Source organism: Euleptes europaea, chromosome 11 (genome assembly GCF_029931775.1).
Source record: "Euleptes europaea isolate rEulEur1 chromosome 11, rEulEur1.hap1, whole genome shotgun sequence".
Taxonomy (NCBI): domain Eukaryota; kingdom Metazoa; phylum Chordata; class Lepidosauria; order Squamata; family Sphaerodactylidae; genus Euleptes; species Euleptes europaea.
In genome coordinates, this window is record NC_079322.1 from 64,414,028 (window position 1) to 64,432,121 (window position 18,094).

The 18,094-nt window shown below is 45.2% G+C and overlaps 1 pseudogene; it reads left to right on the forward strand.

Moving 5' to 3' along the window:
- LOC130484220 (core-binding factor subunit beta-like) overlaps window positions 1–16,647 on the forward strand; it is a 44,548-nt pseudogene extending 27,901 nt beyond the window's left edge.
- Window positions 16,648–18,094: the final 1,447 nt, after the last annotated feature.

The following is an 18,094-nucleotide window of genomic DNA, read 5'->3' on the forward strand; positions in this document are numbered from 1 at the left end:
AGATCAGCAGGGATGTGATCCCATACAGTCCACCTTCAGAAGCTGCCATTTCCTCCAGGCAGGAGATAAGTTGATATTCTGGGAGAACTCCAGTCGCCACCTGGAGTTTGAAACCCTAAGATACAAAACTAAAAGACAGGTAGCCTAAGACTTCTGGATCACTGGAAAGCCATTCAAAGCAGAAAATGATCCGTCTGCTCAGGAATCTGGAACGGGAAACTTGCTTTATGAAAGTGGCCAACAATCCAGTCTAATCACTGAGCGAGCCAAAGCATGGAAGGGACGAAACATGGACATGGGTGAATTCTGGCTTCATACCTTTCAAGAAAACTTCGATTGAAGCAGAGGATATTTGTAGTGGCAGCTGAGAACATAAATGAACATTTGCTCTGCAGATACCCTGCCTGATCATAAGAAATCTGTGAAAAGAAAATGGTGAGGTGCCACTTTAGAAGAGAATCAGCTGTCATCTCCTGTATTTATCCCATCTACTTCCCAGCGTGGTGTGGTGGTGAAGAGCGGTGGTTTGGAGCGGTGGACTCTGATCTGGAGAACCGGGTTTGATTCCCCACTCCTCCATATGAGCGGTGGAGGCTAATCTGGTGAACTGGATTTGTTTCCCCACTCCTACACACGAAGCCAGCTGGGTGACCTTGAGCAAGTCATGTTCTCCCAACCCCACCTAGCTCATAGGGTATCTGTTGTGGGGAGGGGAAGGGAAGGTGATTGTAAGCCAGTTTGAGTCTCCCTTAAGTGGTAGAGAAAGTCGGCATATAAAAACCAACTCTTCTTCTTCTTCTTCTTCCTGGCTTTTTATAAACAGCAGAAAGAATTAGGACACTGTTGCTTCTATGGCTTCAGATCCATTATCAGAGCAATCCTTCTTTTTTTCATTTTCTTTTCTTTTTCATTGATAATAAATAATAGAAACCAAATATATTTAAAATACAGAATATAATACTAACAGAAAGATACAGAATAATAATATAACAATATGAAACAATGATAATCTAACTGAGTTTACTGCAATAGATACTTTTAACCGGACACATTAAAATCACTTTCATACATTCATTTACTCTAATCTACCTCTACGTACCTTAACACCGCCCACTATGCGCTTCATACCTTGGATATTCTATCTTTCTGTATTCAACTCTAATCCTATATATTAATAAATTCTAAATATTTTAGCTGTAACCAATTTGTGATATCTTATCTGAAATATTCTAAGCATTATACAAAACATATAGGTTTAATTGGTTATGTAATTGTAATGATTCAAACAATTTGATTATCACTTAATTATGCTGACTTATATCTAGCATCTACATAAAACATAACATTATTCTTGATTAAGTTTATCAGAGCAATCCTGAGGTGCATCTGTGACATGGTGGCTGGCTGTGGCATAACTATTGTGCTGCTAGTCCACTCCCTGTAGGGTTTCGTTATGTGGTGGCCGGCAGGAAAAGTGTCTCTTTTTGGTGGCTTTCAGTGATGGCAACTGCATCAGCTTGCTGAGCAACCATGCCACCACATTCCTTGGAGGCGTTGTGGGGGAAGGGTGCCAGGCCACAAAGCCCCTGGCAGTGGCCAAGCACTTTGCAGTCTGCGTGATGTTCCACAACATGGCCATGCACCAACAACTGCCACCGTTCCTCACAGGGTGCCACAGGGGTGGGAATTGATTGTTTGTGCCCTTAGTTGGCATCCAGAGCTGCTTGGTAGGGTTGCCAGGTCCCTCTTCGCAGGAGGTTTTTGGGGCGGAGCGTCAGGAGGGCAGGGTTTGGGAGGGGAGGGACTTCAATGCCATAGAGTCCAATTGCCAAAGCAGCCATTTTCTCCAGGTGAACTGATCTTTATCAGCTGGAGATTAGTTGTAATAGCACCGCTCTTAACCACTACACCACACTGGAGGTTGGAAACCCTACTGCTCATGGATGTGGCCTCAGAAGTGGGGGGGTGGGGTGGCTGGCTTGTTTTTTGCCACTCTATGGCTGCCTGTGGACTGCACTGCCTTTTTTCTTAGTGCAACTTTGCGCCTCCACCAGGGGCCATTCCTGGGCTGAAAATGGACTAACTCCAGCCATGCTCTGTGATTTGGCCACAATGAAGCCGGCACAGAGGCCTATGTCTAGGGTTGCAAGGTCCCTCTTCACTACAGGTGGGAGGTTTTTGGGGTGGAGCCTGAGGAGGGCGGGGTTTGGGGAGGGGAGGGAGCTTCAATTCCCTAGAGTCCAATTGCCAAAGTGGCCATTTTCTCCAGGGGAACTGATCTCTATTGGCTGGAGATCAGCTGTAATTGCAGGAGATCTCCAGGTAGCACCTGGAGGTTGGCATCCCTACCTGTGTCTGAGTTGGTGCACAGCAGAGCCCAAGAGTGTTGGAGGGGCTCTGGGGGGCCTGAGCCAGTGTAACTGGCCCTTATGCCGATGTATCTCTGAGGTACGCCAGCATAAGGATCAGTTGGATCCTTAAGCCCATTCATCCCCTTTTAGGATTGCACTGTATATTGTTTGCTGCATATGCTAAGGCTTTAGGTCTGAAGCCTGATGGTTATTTATTTGTATCATTCTGAATGGCTTAAACGAATGGGGTAATTTCCATTGATTCTCAGCAACAGTTTGCTGCATCAGCTAAAGCCAAATCACTCTCCGGTGATTTTTTTCAAACATTTTTGCAACCATAAATGTTCTACAGCTCTGTGCAGCCCATATATCGGTTTTGGCAGCTCCGAATATCATCAGTAAACAGGCAGCTCAAGAAAGTCCTAACTCCCAATGACTCCTGAAGCCAAGAAAAATACTACAGGCTGTAAAAAGCCAAATCTAAACATAATTATATAGTTGGAGTTGGGTCTGGAATGGCGTGCCTTGCCCTGTCCTCTTGGGGGATCTCTTATGATTCCAAACCCACAGAGGCCTACCACTTACTATTTCTATTCTGTACCAGTCTGCTATTTTCTGCTTGACTGCTGAAAGGAAGTTGCTGTACAATATATTTTTCACTCTGTTATTTATTGTCCTCCAATCACAACTAGTATGTGTTGGGTCCATCTGTAGTTCTACTGAAATCTCGAGAATACTTTGGACGTAGCTTTAGAACTCGGCAAGGAAAGAAATTGTTGGAGTGGTGGAGTCTGATCTGGAGAACCGGGTTTGATTCCCCACTCCTCCACATGAGCGGCGGAGGCTAATCTGTAGGGTTGCCAGGTCCCTCTTCGCCACCAGCGGGAGATTTTGGGGGCGGAACCTGAGGAGGGCAGGGTTGGGTGAGGGGAGGGACTTCAATGCCATAGAGTTCAATTGCCAAAGCGGCCATTTTTCTCCAGGTGATCTGACCTCCATCGGCTGGAGATCAGTTGAATTAGCAGGAGATCTCCTGCTACTACCTGGCAGTTGGCAACCCTAATAATCTGGTGAACTGGATTTGTTTCCCCACTCCTACACACGAAGCCAGCTGGGTGACCTTGGGCAAGTCATGCTCTCTCAGCCTCACCCACCTCACAGGATGTCTGATGTGGGGAGGGGAAGGCTATTGTAAGCTGGTTTGATTGTGCCTTAAGTGGTAGAGAAAATCGGCATATAAAAACCAAGTCTTCTTCTTGCCGACCCAGCGTTTAATTGGGGAGTGGCTGGAGCTGGCTACACTGAACCTAACCCCACAACAAAACTGTAGCATGCAAATAAGAGCACAGACACATTGTTGGGATAAAAATGGCCACAACTTTCGTTGGTTACCGCATAAGGGCATTGGTGTAGCACAGGGGTTGGATCCCGGGCATCAGCTGGCCAGACTGCCAGCCGATGATGTACCTCCTACTCTCAGCCCACCTGCTGGAGAGTAGCCTGTGAGGACCTCCTACTCCCAGCCCACCTGCTGGGAGTAGCCTGGGATGGCAGTATGCAGGATATCACATGGACATGAGCCACTCTGTGAATCCCCTGCCACTTGAAGGGAGGCCACCCTGACAGCCCCCTGATCTGGGAATGTCTCCTGCCAGGCCTCCCCCAAAATCCCTTATTGGGATCCCCAGAGTGGGGAAAAGGGTGCACGCAGGCCGTCTTTTCCCCCAAACTGGATCCAGCCCCATGCAAAGACCGCCAATAAGTCTTGACATGAACTAAAACGAGATAGAACAAACTGCATTGCCAAGTAAAGGGAGCGAGGGTGGGACAAGCCAGGAGGCTGACTGAGTAGGGAGGCAAGCGAGGTCCGAAAAAGTGAGGCGAGCAAGGGCTGCATTTATAGCTGACTGGTGGACCACGTGAAGCCCACAAGCCCACGGTCCGCTGGCCCTCTCTGATTGGCCCCCTTTGAATCAGGGCCCTTACAAAGAAGCAAACGGCCAGGCGGGAAAGTTAGCTAGCAAGCCTGCACAGCTGCAGCAGGCGTCCCAGACAGCCGCCGCCATTGCCAGGAGTGCCCGCCCGGATCCTGAGGAGCTGGATACTCTACCCTGCCGCCCACTCCAGCCACCCCCAACACGGGTCAGCAAAATGTGGCGCAGGGTAATTCCTTTTTTTTTTTTTAATTTTTTATTGGTTTTTTTATAATAAATCAGAAAAAAAGAAAAAAATACAAAATATATAAAAAAGAAAAAGAGAATAATACATGCCATTATAGAGCGTACAGTTCCATTAATACATTAATACATTATTATTCATCTAAAGATATATATTGCGCCCTAATTCAAGCTCCCACCCCCCACCATAGTGCCAATCACCCATGGACTTCCGATGGAGTGTCTTGACAATAAAGAAAAATCACATTATTTTACATTAGTTGAAATCACAGTATACTATAATTCGTTAACTATACTTTTAAATTCTGTTTTTGCCAATTTATCCCAATATGCAGCGGCCTTTAACCATGTAGTTTTAAATTCATCCATGTCTTTACCATGTAAAGATACTGTAATTTTGGCCATCCACATATACATCCATAATTTTTCTCTCCACTCTTTAATTGAAGGTTTATTTGTTTGCTTCCATTTTTTAGCAATAACAATCCTTGCTGCTGCAAAACTATATTGACATATGACTCTGTCACCTTTATCCAAATCTTTTTGTGGTATACCCAATAAACAAAAAGCGGGGCGCAGGGTAATTCCTGAGCCAGTGTTTCTTGCTTCTGTTTTGGTTTAGTTATGTGTGATTCAACAGCAAATATAAAGTTAAACCCCAGCTCTGAACACCCTATGAGCTTGTAGTCCCTCAGAAGCCATTGGGGGGTGGGATTTCTTATATCTGTTACAGTTAGGGTTGCCAACTTCCAGGTGGTAGCTTGAGATCTTCTGCTATTGTAAGTGATCTCTAGCCCATAGAGATCAGTTCACCTGGAGAAAATGTCCGCTTTGGTAATTGGACTCTATGGCATTGAAGTCCCTTTCCTCTCCAAATCTCGCCCTCCTCAGGAAATAACATTACATCATAACAAACCATTCTTTTCCATAAAGTTTTTGGTGACTACCCTGTCAGTGTCTATTTGCTTTTTTGCTGAGAGCTGACTTCCATCCCTGTTGCTTTGTGACTTCTGGAGTCTGGGTGATTTTTAGGGTTGCCAACTGCCAGGTAGTAGCAGGAGATCTCCTGCTAATTCAACTGATCTCCAGCCGATAGAGATCTGATCACCTGGAGAAAAATGGCCGCTTTGGCAATTGAACTCTCTGGCATTGAAGTCCCTCCCCTCCCCAAACCCTGCCCTCTTCAGGCTCCGCCCCCAAATCTCCCGCTGGTTGAGAAGAGGAGCCTGGCAACCCTAGTGATTTTATTGGCTTGGTGGAGGTGGTGGAAAGTGCCATCAAGTCGCACCTAAGTTAGGGTGACCCTGAGGTTTTCAAGGCAAGAGACAAATAGAGGTGGTTTGTCATCACCTGCCTCTGCATAGCAACCCTGGACTTCCTTGGTGGAAGTCCTAACCGGGGCCTATCCTGCTTAGGTCTTGAATACTGCCTAGATTTGAATACTGCCTCATCAGTACAAGATGGAACAGAAATCTTTGTGACAAATATTTCTTATTGTGTGGATTGAAATCCACTGTTAGTGTTTAGCATGGCCATCACTGTGATGAACCTAGAAACGTAACTCATAGGAAACATCCCAGAGGAAAGGTATTTTCGATTGAGGGGCAATAAAGAGTACCAGTAATGTTTTAGCTTGGCAAGATTTTAGAAGTACCATCAGAAGGTTTGGAACAATAGGAGTTTGCCACCTCATTCAGATTCATCAGGAACAACAGTGGTTGACATGGAGATTGGTACTCTGAAGATTGTTAGTTAACAGCAGCCTGGATTGTGGCCAGTGACTCTTTAAAAATGGTATGATTGGAAGCATCTGCCATTGTTACTGTTTTTAGAATTTGCAGTTTTGTGGATATTTGTGGCAGTTAATATAAAATATTTATACCAGTTAGGTTTGAATGGGACTGAATCTAACGGAGTAAATCTGGTTTAGGGACAAATATGCTGGTTTAGTTTGCGGATTGCAATTGCAATATTTTTTTGGGGAAAGCTACATCCATTGAGACCTGGATGACCTTATTACAAATTGTCACTCTGGTGACACAAGCTTGGCAGCTGAATTTTCTCACTCAAAGAAAAAGAAGTTGTTCAAGCACAAACAGAGGCTTCCAGCTTGCACTCTGCCAAATTCCTCATCTCAGTTACAGGGAGTCACATCAATCTGGGGGTGGGGTGGGGAAATGAGTCAGAGGACACCGGACAAATTGCAAAAAGGAACAGACATGTGAGCTAATGGCATGTATACCCTTCCATCCAAAGACATTCTAGTGAGTGAAAAAGGAAGAGCACTAATTAAAGCAACAAGGGCTGGATTAAGTGTCAGGCTATGTAAACTATCAAGTAAAGGCTTCAGACATATTTGGAGCCCTGGTTCTATCAAAATTACCAATATGGATACACCCCTTTGGAAATTACAAAATCAATGCAGGTGATCCATATTTACTGGGTATCATAGATAGGACATTAGAAAAACAGTTGGGAGATATACTTAGATATTTGACAATGGCAGCAAGAATTGTATGGACAAGAAAATGGAGAAAAGAAGTACCCACACTGCATGAATGGCATCAGAAAGTTATGGAGTTGGCCAAGATAGCCAAGTTAAGTAAATATATTGAAGATAGTTGGGTTTCCGACTTTGATATAAACTGAAAGGTATGGTCAGTATATATAAATCAATATTTTAGGGATAAAAAAAAGGACCTTAGGTTTTAGAACCTAAATTTATTAAATGGTGGACTAAGATGAAAATAGTTAAATGATAATTAAAGTAAAACTAGATTAAATCAAAATTATTTGCAAGAGAAATAAGGTATATGGTGGTCTGTTCTGTGTGAGGAGGGTTGATCAATTTTTGTAATGTTTTGTGTCTTACTTTTTCTTTCCCCCCCACTTTTTTCTTTTTGTATATTGTGTTTTAGTATGCTTTATGCGCTTTGACATATTCTGTAGTGTTCTGCATATCTCAATAAAACTTTATTTAAAAAAACAAAATGGAAAAACACACACATCTCCCCAGCATTTTAAAAAGTGCAATAGTGGACACATGGATAGGGTTGCCAATTGCCCGCCAATTCACCCAGCTGCTCTGGATTGGCAGTCGCGTGCGCGCGTGGCCGTGCTTATGTGATTTGGGGGGTTTGAGTATTAAAGCAGCCACGGTGATGTGGTGCTTCCGGAAGTAAAACCAGAAGCGCTGTCATCGTGTGCGCACACCCACTTGCACCTGCGGGCCCCCCAGCCCCCCCTAAAACCTCCCGTTGGTTGGGAGGGGGGACCTGGCAACTCTACACATGGAGCTAGGGTTGCCAACCTTCAGGTGGCAGATGGAGACCTCCTGCTATTACAACTGATCTCCAGGCAAAAGAGAAAATTGAGAAAATGGCCACTTTGGAAGGTGGATTCTACGGCATTATACCCCAGTAAAGTCCCTCCCCAAACCCAGCCCTCCTCAGGCTACACCCCCAAAATCTCCAGGTATTTCCCAACCTGCAGCTGATAACCCTACATGGGTACAATGGGGGGGGGCATAAAATACAGCATTTTATTATTTTGCCAATGAAAGCCACAACTTGGGGTGTTATTATACATGTAGTGGGAAAGAATGGAAGAGCCCCATGGAGCAGAGTGGTAAGCTGCAGTACTGCCGTCAAAAGCTCTGCTCATGAGTTCGATCCCAACGGAAGTCGGTTTCAGGTAGCCGGCTCGAGGTTGACTCAGCCTTCCATCCTTTTGAGGTCGGTAAAATGAGTACCCAGCTTGCTGAGGGTAAAGGGAAGATGACTGGGGAAGGCACTGGCAAACCACCCCATAAACAAAGTCTGCCTAGTAAACGTTGGGATGTGACGTCACCCCACGGGTCAGGAATGACCCAGTGCTTGCACAGGGGACCTTTACCTTTACTTAATGGGAAAGAAATTGTTTATAGCCATGTTGCTCCAAAAGTAAAACCCCCAAAAGAAGAACACAATCCCAGTACTACCTTGGAGAAAGGGGGTTAACTTCTTCCTCCCCACTCATCACAGCCCCAATTTCAATTTAGATCCCAAACAAAAAAAAATTTCCTGTTTAAAAGCTGGGAAGCTCTGTTCACAAATCCATTCCACCATCACATTTGGTTTGGCCATCATTCCATCTTGTGAAGGTTAATTCCAGATGCAAATTTTGCAGTGTGAAGAAGTACTTCTTTTGGTCTGTGATGAATCTACTGGCTATCAACTCCATTAGGTGACCCGGAGTTCTAGTATTGTGTGAGAGAGGGAAGAATACTCTGTTCATATGTTCTCGCAATACTGTATATCTTTTTGTAAATGTCTATCGTGTTTTTCCTTAGTCTGCACTTTGCTAAATTTAAAAAAAAAGCAAGAGATTTGGCCTTACATGTAAAGATGGGGTTCCAATCCCTTGATTTAACTGTCGTAAGAAAAGCATTGGAAAGTGAAAGATCTCTGCCAAAACTGAAAATAATAATCCAACATGAAGAAATAGAATCTGAGCACACTGTTCTCACAGGTTACAAATTTTTCGAACAATGACTGTCTGCCTGACTGTAGCGAAGCAATGTGTATTGTGTGCATACGGGGCAAGGATTCAAAATAGTTCTCAGGAGATATATGTGCACGTTGTGTATTTTGGAAAGAAAAGAAAAAGCTTACATTATGCTTAAGGATGTAAATCACAACAGCCCCTTCCGAGGGTTCTTTCCTATACATGGGCCAGTTCTGCATGTGGTAGAACATTTACTCTTATCATCATCAGTATAAAAATGGAGAAGTACTATGTGTTCTGAACTCTTGTTTTGCTGTGGACAGGGAATCTCTCCCAAGGAGCCATCCAGCTCCCCCACCCTGTCCTTCCCCCTTTAACCCTGGAACAGACAAGGGCCTTAACTGGCTGCCACCACACTTGTTCTGGGGCTTTACTGGGGAGGGCCAAGACTTAGGTGCTATATGGCCAAGTATGAGGTGTGAATAGGGTTGGCCAGGTGGGAAGGGGATGTTAGGAGGCAGCCATCAGTGATACTGTGACATCACTTCTGGGGAAAACTCACAAGTGACATCAGTATTCTCTAGGATCTGCTGAAAATTCTGTGGTTTTACCACAGAGTTTCCAGTGATTCCTAGAGCAGTATGACATCACTTCTGGGGTTTCCTGAAAGTAACTTCACACCATAGCTGATGCCGATTTTTATTTTTTTTCCTTTCTCTTGCCAGCTACTGGAGTGCAAGGCACATGGCAACCCTACAGCTAGATGTCACTTCCTTTTTTGGAAGAGGAAGTGCCATCACTACACTCTAGCAATTTTCAAATCTCTGTGGTAAATACCTAGGGTTGCCAACTGCGAGGTAGTAGCAGGGGATCTCCTGCTAATTCAACTGATCTCCAGCCGATAGAGATCAGATCACCTGGAGAAAAATGGCCGCTTTGGCAATTGAACTCTATGGCGTTGAAGTCCCTCCCCTCCCCAAACCCTGCCCTCCTCAGGCTCCACCCCAAAAATCTCCCGTTGGTGGCGAAGAGGGACCTGACAACCCTATAAATACCTGATATAGGAAGTGACATCCTGACACTGCCCCCCTCATTTACTCTCTGCTGCTCCAATGACCAAGGGCAGGGGATGGGGAGCATTGCCAAGAGCTCACCAGCCAGAACTAGAACAGCAACTCTAGTTCTGAGACTCTAACTACTGCTCTACGCTGGCTTTCAATTTGCCTTCCATAGTGGCATCACACAGAGCATAATCCACCCTGGAAGATTAAAGAAATATGGCTCACTGAGCAATCCTGAAGGGGCAGGGGGAAAGCTCTTAGGAGCCAGCGTGACCACTGCGGCAGCATAATAAGTGCCACTTGCACCAGCTAAACTGGCACTTATGTCACTGCAGGGACACTTACACTGGTTCCGGGGAGCAGCGCTAGGGTTGCCAACCTCCAGGTACTAGCTGCTATTACACCTGAACTCCAGCCGATAGAGATCAGTTCACCTGGAGAAAATGGCCGCTTTGGCAATTGAACTCTATGGGATTGAAGTCCCTCCCCTACCTAAACCCTGCCCTCCTTAGGCTCCACCCCCAAAATCTCATGCCAATGGCGAAGAGGGACCTGGCAATCCTAAGCAGTGCCAAAACAGGTGTTCCTGGGGTTGGGGGCTGTTTGGGCCCAGGAGTGCTACCTTTTGCTGGTAAAAGGGGGGCATAGCCCTTTGCAACTTTATGGAGGAGTTTCATGGGGGTTTCACTAAACTAACTTTTTCAACTTGCTGCGCCCAGCAGCAAACTGATCAGGAGGTAGCCTGGCTGTGCTGTCCTTGGGCATGCCACGACTACCCCCCCCCCCAACTCAGGATTGCTCTGTCAGTCAAATTAGACTAGAAGGGATGATAGTTTCTGAACAAGTTGGAAATGAATGAAGGCATGCCCAGTGCCAAAAGCAAGGCCGAGTCTTGGAGAACTCCATTTCTCATTAGCCAAGGGCAATTAACTATTTGTTTACTGGCTTAATTTTGCAAGCTATGAGAGCCTTTTCAGCCTGAGCGAGCAGGGGGGAGGGGGAAAGGCCAAACTCACACAAAGAAATCAAAACATATATAATTCTGTGCTTCATAACTTGCCTCGAGTCACCAGATCAGATGAGATATACCATACAAAATAAATTAAAATAAAAAGAAATATATGTCTGTGACTTTCCAAAGGCTCCACTGATTTAGAAGAACATTTAACTGAAAAATAAGCATTGAAATGCAGCCAATATGTAGTCTGGTGGTGCTAGGAGACCCAAGTCCACTCAAGAAAGATGGGATAAAAATATAAGCAATAAGTAAATCAGTATGGCTAAAAAAAATCCTATTGTACTATCTGATTTTGAATTTAAAATCTGGGAAATAGGCTTTAATAACATATTGGTCCTGATAATTTTTTTAAAAAATAAATCTATGGCCAAGATACTGTAACATCACCCAGGTGGCTTGTTATGCAATAAAGAGTCCGAAGCCTGATAGTGTTTTAATTGACCGTTTTCAAAGTATTTACAGAAAAACAATTTTTCAACTGTCTGCTCTGGCTATAAACCAGTGCTTCTCACATTGGGGGAATGTTCAGAAAATCTTTCCCCTCTTCTATTTCCAGACCTCACACAGAGTGATTACACGAGTTAGACGTTCGCATCAATCGTCTTTGCCACAGCCGTCCAAGTGGGAAGGGGAAAGCTGCTCTGTGCTGGTAAGAAAAGATTCCAACCCACAGTCCTACACATTTTTAAAAAAAAGCCTCCTAATTTATCGTTATTGATGGCTGGGGAAACCATTGTACTGCTGCCGAAAAGTTAAACACAGATTTTTCAATTTTCGGGACACAGTTGGTGGGCTGTTATTTTTTGGTTTGGTGAGTAAATCCAGATTGGTCTCTCCTATCGCTAAATTAGCAAGAAAATATATGCTACCGATGATGGTTTTTTTGAGATGGAATACAAATATGTACCCCAATTCATACAATCTGTAGAGTCAAGCAAGTACAATGGAACCCCACCCAAAACATCATAGGAAAGTCAACCATATGATCCAGGACCCCTAGATGTTTATCCCCCTAGCCCCTTCTTTTGGTGGCCCTGTAGAAACCCATAATTATATTAACCACCAAGGTTAGCTGGTCCAGTAAAACAAAAAGATCACCAACTACATCTTCTCAGCAGTTTCCTTGGTGCATGTTCGGTTAGGGATAAGCTGAGGCTCGGAACAGTCGTTCTTTTCTGGATCCCTGATTTCAATGGCTGGAGCCAGAGCAGCTTCTGGGAGTTTGGTCCAGATATGTTGGAAAGCAGACAGAAGACACTGTTCTGTTGGACAAGGCAAGGGCACAAGGCTTGTATTATTTTTACGTCCTTTCCAAGCCGGAGATTTCACATTGCTTATCACTATACATCCCCGTTTACTAGGATTGCCAGGCATGGCCTGGCAACCATCAGCAACCTGGAGAACAGGGACATGGGGTGGGGGGGGGGTGACTGTTGAAAACAGCATGGCACAACTTCCTGGAAGTGTTGTCACGCCTCTCTAGGAATCAATGGAAACTTTATGGTAAAACCATAGAATTTCTGGTGATTCCTAGAATGGGGGGATGTCAGTTCTGGGATGTCCCTAGAAGTGATTTCAAATTGTTGGCCCAATGGCTATTATTTCATTTTTCTCCTGCTACCACTCTGAGCAGCAAGCCATTCTATCTCAGGCTCAGTGTCCCATCTACAATACAGAGGCATACTTTACTAGGCTGTTGTAAGGATTATTTTGATAACATACGTGAAGCCCTTTGAACACTGAAAATTCTATAGAATACGTGTAGCGCTATCCAAAGGGGGGTAGTTCGATGGCGGTCAGGAGAGGTGCAGCCACACCTCAGCCACAGAGGATTCCTGGCCACAAAATAAAACTAAAAAAATAAAAATAAAAATAACACTTACTCAAAATCCCCCATTGTAATCAACGGGGATACGCCACCAAAAAAGGTGGCATAGCCACGCCACTGCGAGAAGGGGCATTCCTGGGGTGCACTGGGTTAGGAAACTGCCTAAAGGCAGCTCCGCCCCCAGGAACATTTCCCAGCACCCCAGTGCAGGGACTTGCACCACTGGAACACTGCCAGGAGGCAGCGATGGCACCGCATGCCGCTGCACTTCACTGCCCCTTATCCCAGCTGGGTTAGATGGGCACTTATGCTGGCACAGGGTCACGCCAGCTCCTAAAGAGCTTTGCCCCCTCCCCCAGGATTGCAGCCTTAATCTTTTTTATAAATATGCAGATATTTTCCCATTGCAATGCAGTTAATTGCCGCACCAAAATAAACTCAGATTTCTTTGCCTACAAACAAGCAAACAAACAAGGACAGATGTGATGTCCTGCATTGGTAACATTACTATATATATTATGAGGAGGGGGGGGGAGCCACAAAAGGTTCTCTATAAATATGTGTAATCTGGAATAAATCTCTTGGGGCTTCCTGAATTTTGCTCCACATCCTGTTCCCAAAACCTGAAATAGATTTCACAGGAGCAGAGCCACTGACCTATCTCCTGTTTTCTCCCATAAGAGAGAACTGGACAGGCAGTGGGGAAATGGGATGCTAACAAAAACCAGGACAGGCTGAACATAAGAAGGGATGTAGAACAAAAGTCATAAAGGGGAGCTGTGTTTATTAGTCATGCTCAATGACCCACTGATTCAGCTCACTTCTGCTCACTGCTCATTTGGTGAACATTTTTAATATCATCTGGAGTTAGGGTTGTCAACCTCTACCAGTAGCTGGAGATCTCCTGCTATTACAGCTGATTTCCAGCTGATAGAGATCAGTTCACCTGGAGAAAATGGCCACTTTGCCAATTGGACTCTATGGCATCGAAGTCCCTCCCCTTCCCAAACCCCGCCCTCCTCAGGCTCCACCCCAAAATCAGTGTCACAGTGTCACAGAGGGACCTGGCAACCCTAGTGAACAGGAAGTAAAAGCAGCAAAGACAGAATTGTGGGCCGGAGTATTCTGAAGTCTGAAATAAAGTTACTCATTCTCTGACTGCCTGATAACATCCTACCGCTTTCCTGCAGACCCCCCTCCCTTAAGACGGCTCTGTGAAAACCGATCCAGGAATCACCCAGATGCTGTGAAAATATGTTTGTGTTGTGTGACAGTAGCCTTCCTTCTCTTGAAACACTTTCCTTTCCTCCTCCTGTTTTCTTTTTCCACTGCAAAAGCAGAGACACTGAAATCTGCAAGACGTCCCAAAGACATTTGGTATGCAGCCATGTGTCAGGCAGACCAACTGGTTTGCATGGCTTAACTGCCTATTTTGGTTCAGGTCAAGCTTGGATATGATGGGGAGCATATTTTGAAAACTATATTTCTGTAACTTTCTGGACCATCTTTCCCTTCAAAAACGCTGCTAGTGCTCCATAGTCTAAAAAGCCAAGAAATGTCCTTATGCGGTCAAACTTCTGTCTCTTATAGGAATGTCTTGAATTTAATAAGCCTGGTTGGGGAGATCTGTTTTTGTCCTCTATAACGGATTGGCTACTAGAAGCAAGTCCGTCATAAGTGCCGCGTACAACATATAATTTACCAGCCGTGGTTAGGAAGCAGAAGCCAAGGGCTTGAGGCTGGGTGGGTAACCTGATCTATTTTGTTAACCAAATAGCTCTTAAAATACTTTTAATTTTTGGAGAAACTATCAATCTCAACATTCCTGGCTATGGGCTGTTGCAACGGTGAAATGGCCTGTTCATTTTTTCACGGTCACTTCCTGGTAGATTTTTTTTTTTAGTCCCTTTTTTCAATGCACACACAGGGTAAAAACAATTAATATTAACCCATTTTTAAGCGGGCATTGTGTTAGCCACTAACAGGCCTATAGTAGGGTTGCCAACCACCAGGTACTAGCTGGAGATCTCCTGGTATTACATCTGATCTCCAGCCGATAGAGATCAGTTCACCTGGAGAAAATGGCCACTTTGGCAATTGGACTCTATGACATTGAAGTCCCTCCCCTACCCAAACCCTGCCCTTCTTAAGCTCCACCCCCAAAACCTCCCACCGGTTGCAAAGAGGGACCTGGCCTATAGTCAGCCTTCCTCACTGTGTGATACTGAAATATTTTCTGGAAGAAGAGTTGGTTTTTATAAACCGACTTCTTCTACCTTTTTTAAAAAAAGGAGAATCAAACTGGCTTACACTCTCTTTCCCTTTCTCTCCCCACAACAGACACCATGTGAGGTAGGTGGGGCTGAGAGAGTCCTGAGAGAACTGTGACTAGCCCAAGGTCACCCAGCTGTGGAGGAGTGGGGAAACCAACCAAGTTCACCAGATTAGCGTCTGCTGTTCGTGTGGAGGAATGGGGAATGAAACAAGGTTCTTCAGATTAAAGTCCACCCCTACAGCACACTTCACCACTCTCTAAAGGGATAGGTGGGTCTTCACCAGCAAATTTGCATGAGAGGGTATTGATGATATAGCATTTGGTTTGATTGATTAGGTGTTACCAGGAGTGTTTTGGGAAATCTGAATGTCTGAAGGAGTCAAAAAGATGTAAATAAAGGGTTCTAGTGGAGCTCTTACTAAGAGCCCCGTGGCACAGAGTGGTAAGCTGCAGTACTGCAGTCCAAGCTCTGCTCACGACCTGAGTTCGATCCCGACGGAAGTTGGTTTCAAATAGCTGGCTCAAGGTTGACTCAGCCTTCCATCCTTCTGAGGTCGGTCAAATGAGGACCCAGCTTGCTAGGGGTAAAGGGAAGATGACTGGGGAAGGCACTGGCAAACCGCCCCGTAAACAAAGTCTGCCTAATAAACATCAGGATGTGAGATCACCCCATGGGTCAGGAATGACCAGGTGCTTGCACAGGGGACCTTTACCTTTACCTTAGTGGAGCTCTTAACAAATAACACATATGCAAATCACATACTGGAACAGAGAGGCCACAAATTTCGAGGAGGAGGAGGTAGAGCCTGAGCCCAGCTGAGGGTAGTGAAGTAAAAAGGAGTCAGCTGATTGGTCACCACTTTCCCTTTCTCACTTTTCTTGCTCAGTCCCAGTGGTTCTTGGTCTGCTTGCCCACCCACTGGCTGGCTGGCTGGCTGCCTCTGCTTCACCATACCTTGGGTTGTCCTGGACCACTGCAGCAAGTTTGAGAACGAGTTCTTGAAGAAGCTGAGCCAAGACTGTGAGCTTAAATGTACTGGTTTCAAGAACAGACTGCATGAAGAAAGGCAGGCCAGGTTTCAGAATGCCTGCAGGGATGGGCAGTCTGAGAGAGCTTTCGTGTCAACAGGGACCCATCTGTCTTTCCAGGTTTCCCCCCACCAGCCAGCTGGCAGGTGGAGCAGCAGCAGCTACCAACCCGGCAATATGTTTGCTTTGAAAGAGAGGCAAGGTCTACTTAAAAGCACCTGTGATTCTTAATGGAGTGTTATTTGGAAAGGCTGGATAGATCTCAAAAGACTGGATGGCTTGGGCTGCCTAGAATTTGATGAAGAGCAGAAGTGGCAAGAGGATGCATTGGCACAGAAACCTTTCAAAGAAGCTTGGCCAAGAACTTGTGAATTCAAGGACAGAGATAGGTCTCATGATTGTCCCTTGTCTTCTGTTGGCTGATTCCTCTGCTTCCCCTTCCACGAGTTCACACAATGGGCAAAGAACTCCCTGTGGCCACAATAAGACTACTATGGGTGTCTTCATCCTAAATGTGTATGTATGTACAAGTGTATTGGATATGTGAGAGCCACTGGGAGCCAGTGTGGTATAGTTTTTGCAGTTATAGGCTCTCAGAGACCTAGGCTAAAATCCCCATTCTGCCATGGACACTTGCTGGGTGACCTTGGGCCTGTCACACACTCTCAGCCTAACCTACCTCATATGGTTGTTGTGAGGATAAAATGGAGGACAGGAATAAGAGAATCATGGAATCATAGAATTGGAAGGGACCACCATGGTCATCTAGTCCAGCCCCCTGCACAATGCAGGAAACTCACAACTACCCCACACACACACCACCAGTGACCCCTACTCCATAACCAGAAGATGGCCAAGGTGCCCTCCCTCTCATGAACTGCCTAAGGTCATAGAACCTAAGGTCATAGAACCAGCATTGCTGACAGATGGCCATCTAGCCTCTGCTTCCAGGGAAGGAGCACTTACCACCTCCCGAGGAAGCCGGTTCCACTGAGGAACCGCTCTGTTAGAAAATTCTTCCTAATGTCTAGACGGAAACTCTTTTGATTTAATTTCAACACGTTGGTTCTGGTCCAGCCTTCCTGGGCAACAGAAAACAACTCGGCACCCTCTTCTATATTACAGCCCTTCAAGTACTTGAAGATGGTTATCATATCCCAGTCTTCTCATCTTTAGGCTAAATATGCCCAGCTCCTTCAACCTTTCCTCATAGGACTTGGTCTGCAGACCCCTCACCATCTTTGTTGCCCTCCTCTGGACATGTTCCAGCTTGTGTCTACATCCTTCTTAAATTGTGGTGCCCAAAACTGAACACAATACTCTAGGTGAGGTCTCACCAGAGCAGAGTAAAGCCATACGATCACTTCGCATGATCTGGACACTATACGTCTGTTGATACAGGCAGCCCAGGATCCCATTTGCCTTTTTAGCTACCACATCACACTGCTGACTCATGTTTAGTGTTTGGTCTACTTTTCCTAGTTTTAGAGTTTGGTCTATTTTTCACACACACTACTGCTAAGACAAGTCTCCTCCATCCTATAATTATGCATTTGATTTTTCCTACCAAAATGCAGAACTTTACATTTATCTCTGTTGAAATGCATTTTATTGGTTTTAGCCCAATTCTCCAGCCTGCCAAGATCATTCTGTATCTTGGCTCTGTCTTCTACCATATTTGCTACCCCTCCCAATTTAGTATCATCTGCAAATTTAATAAGCATCCCCTCTATTCCGTCATCCAAATCATTTATAAAGATATTGAACAACACAGGGCCCAGGACAGATGATCCCTGAGGCACTCCACTAGTCTCTCCTCTCCAAGTTGATGAGGAACCATTAACAAGCACTCTTGGGGTGTGATCTGTCA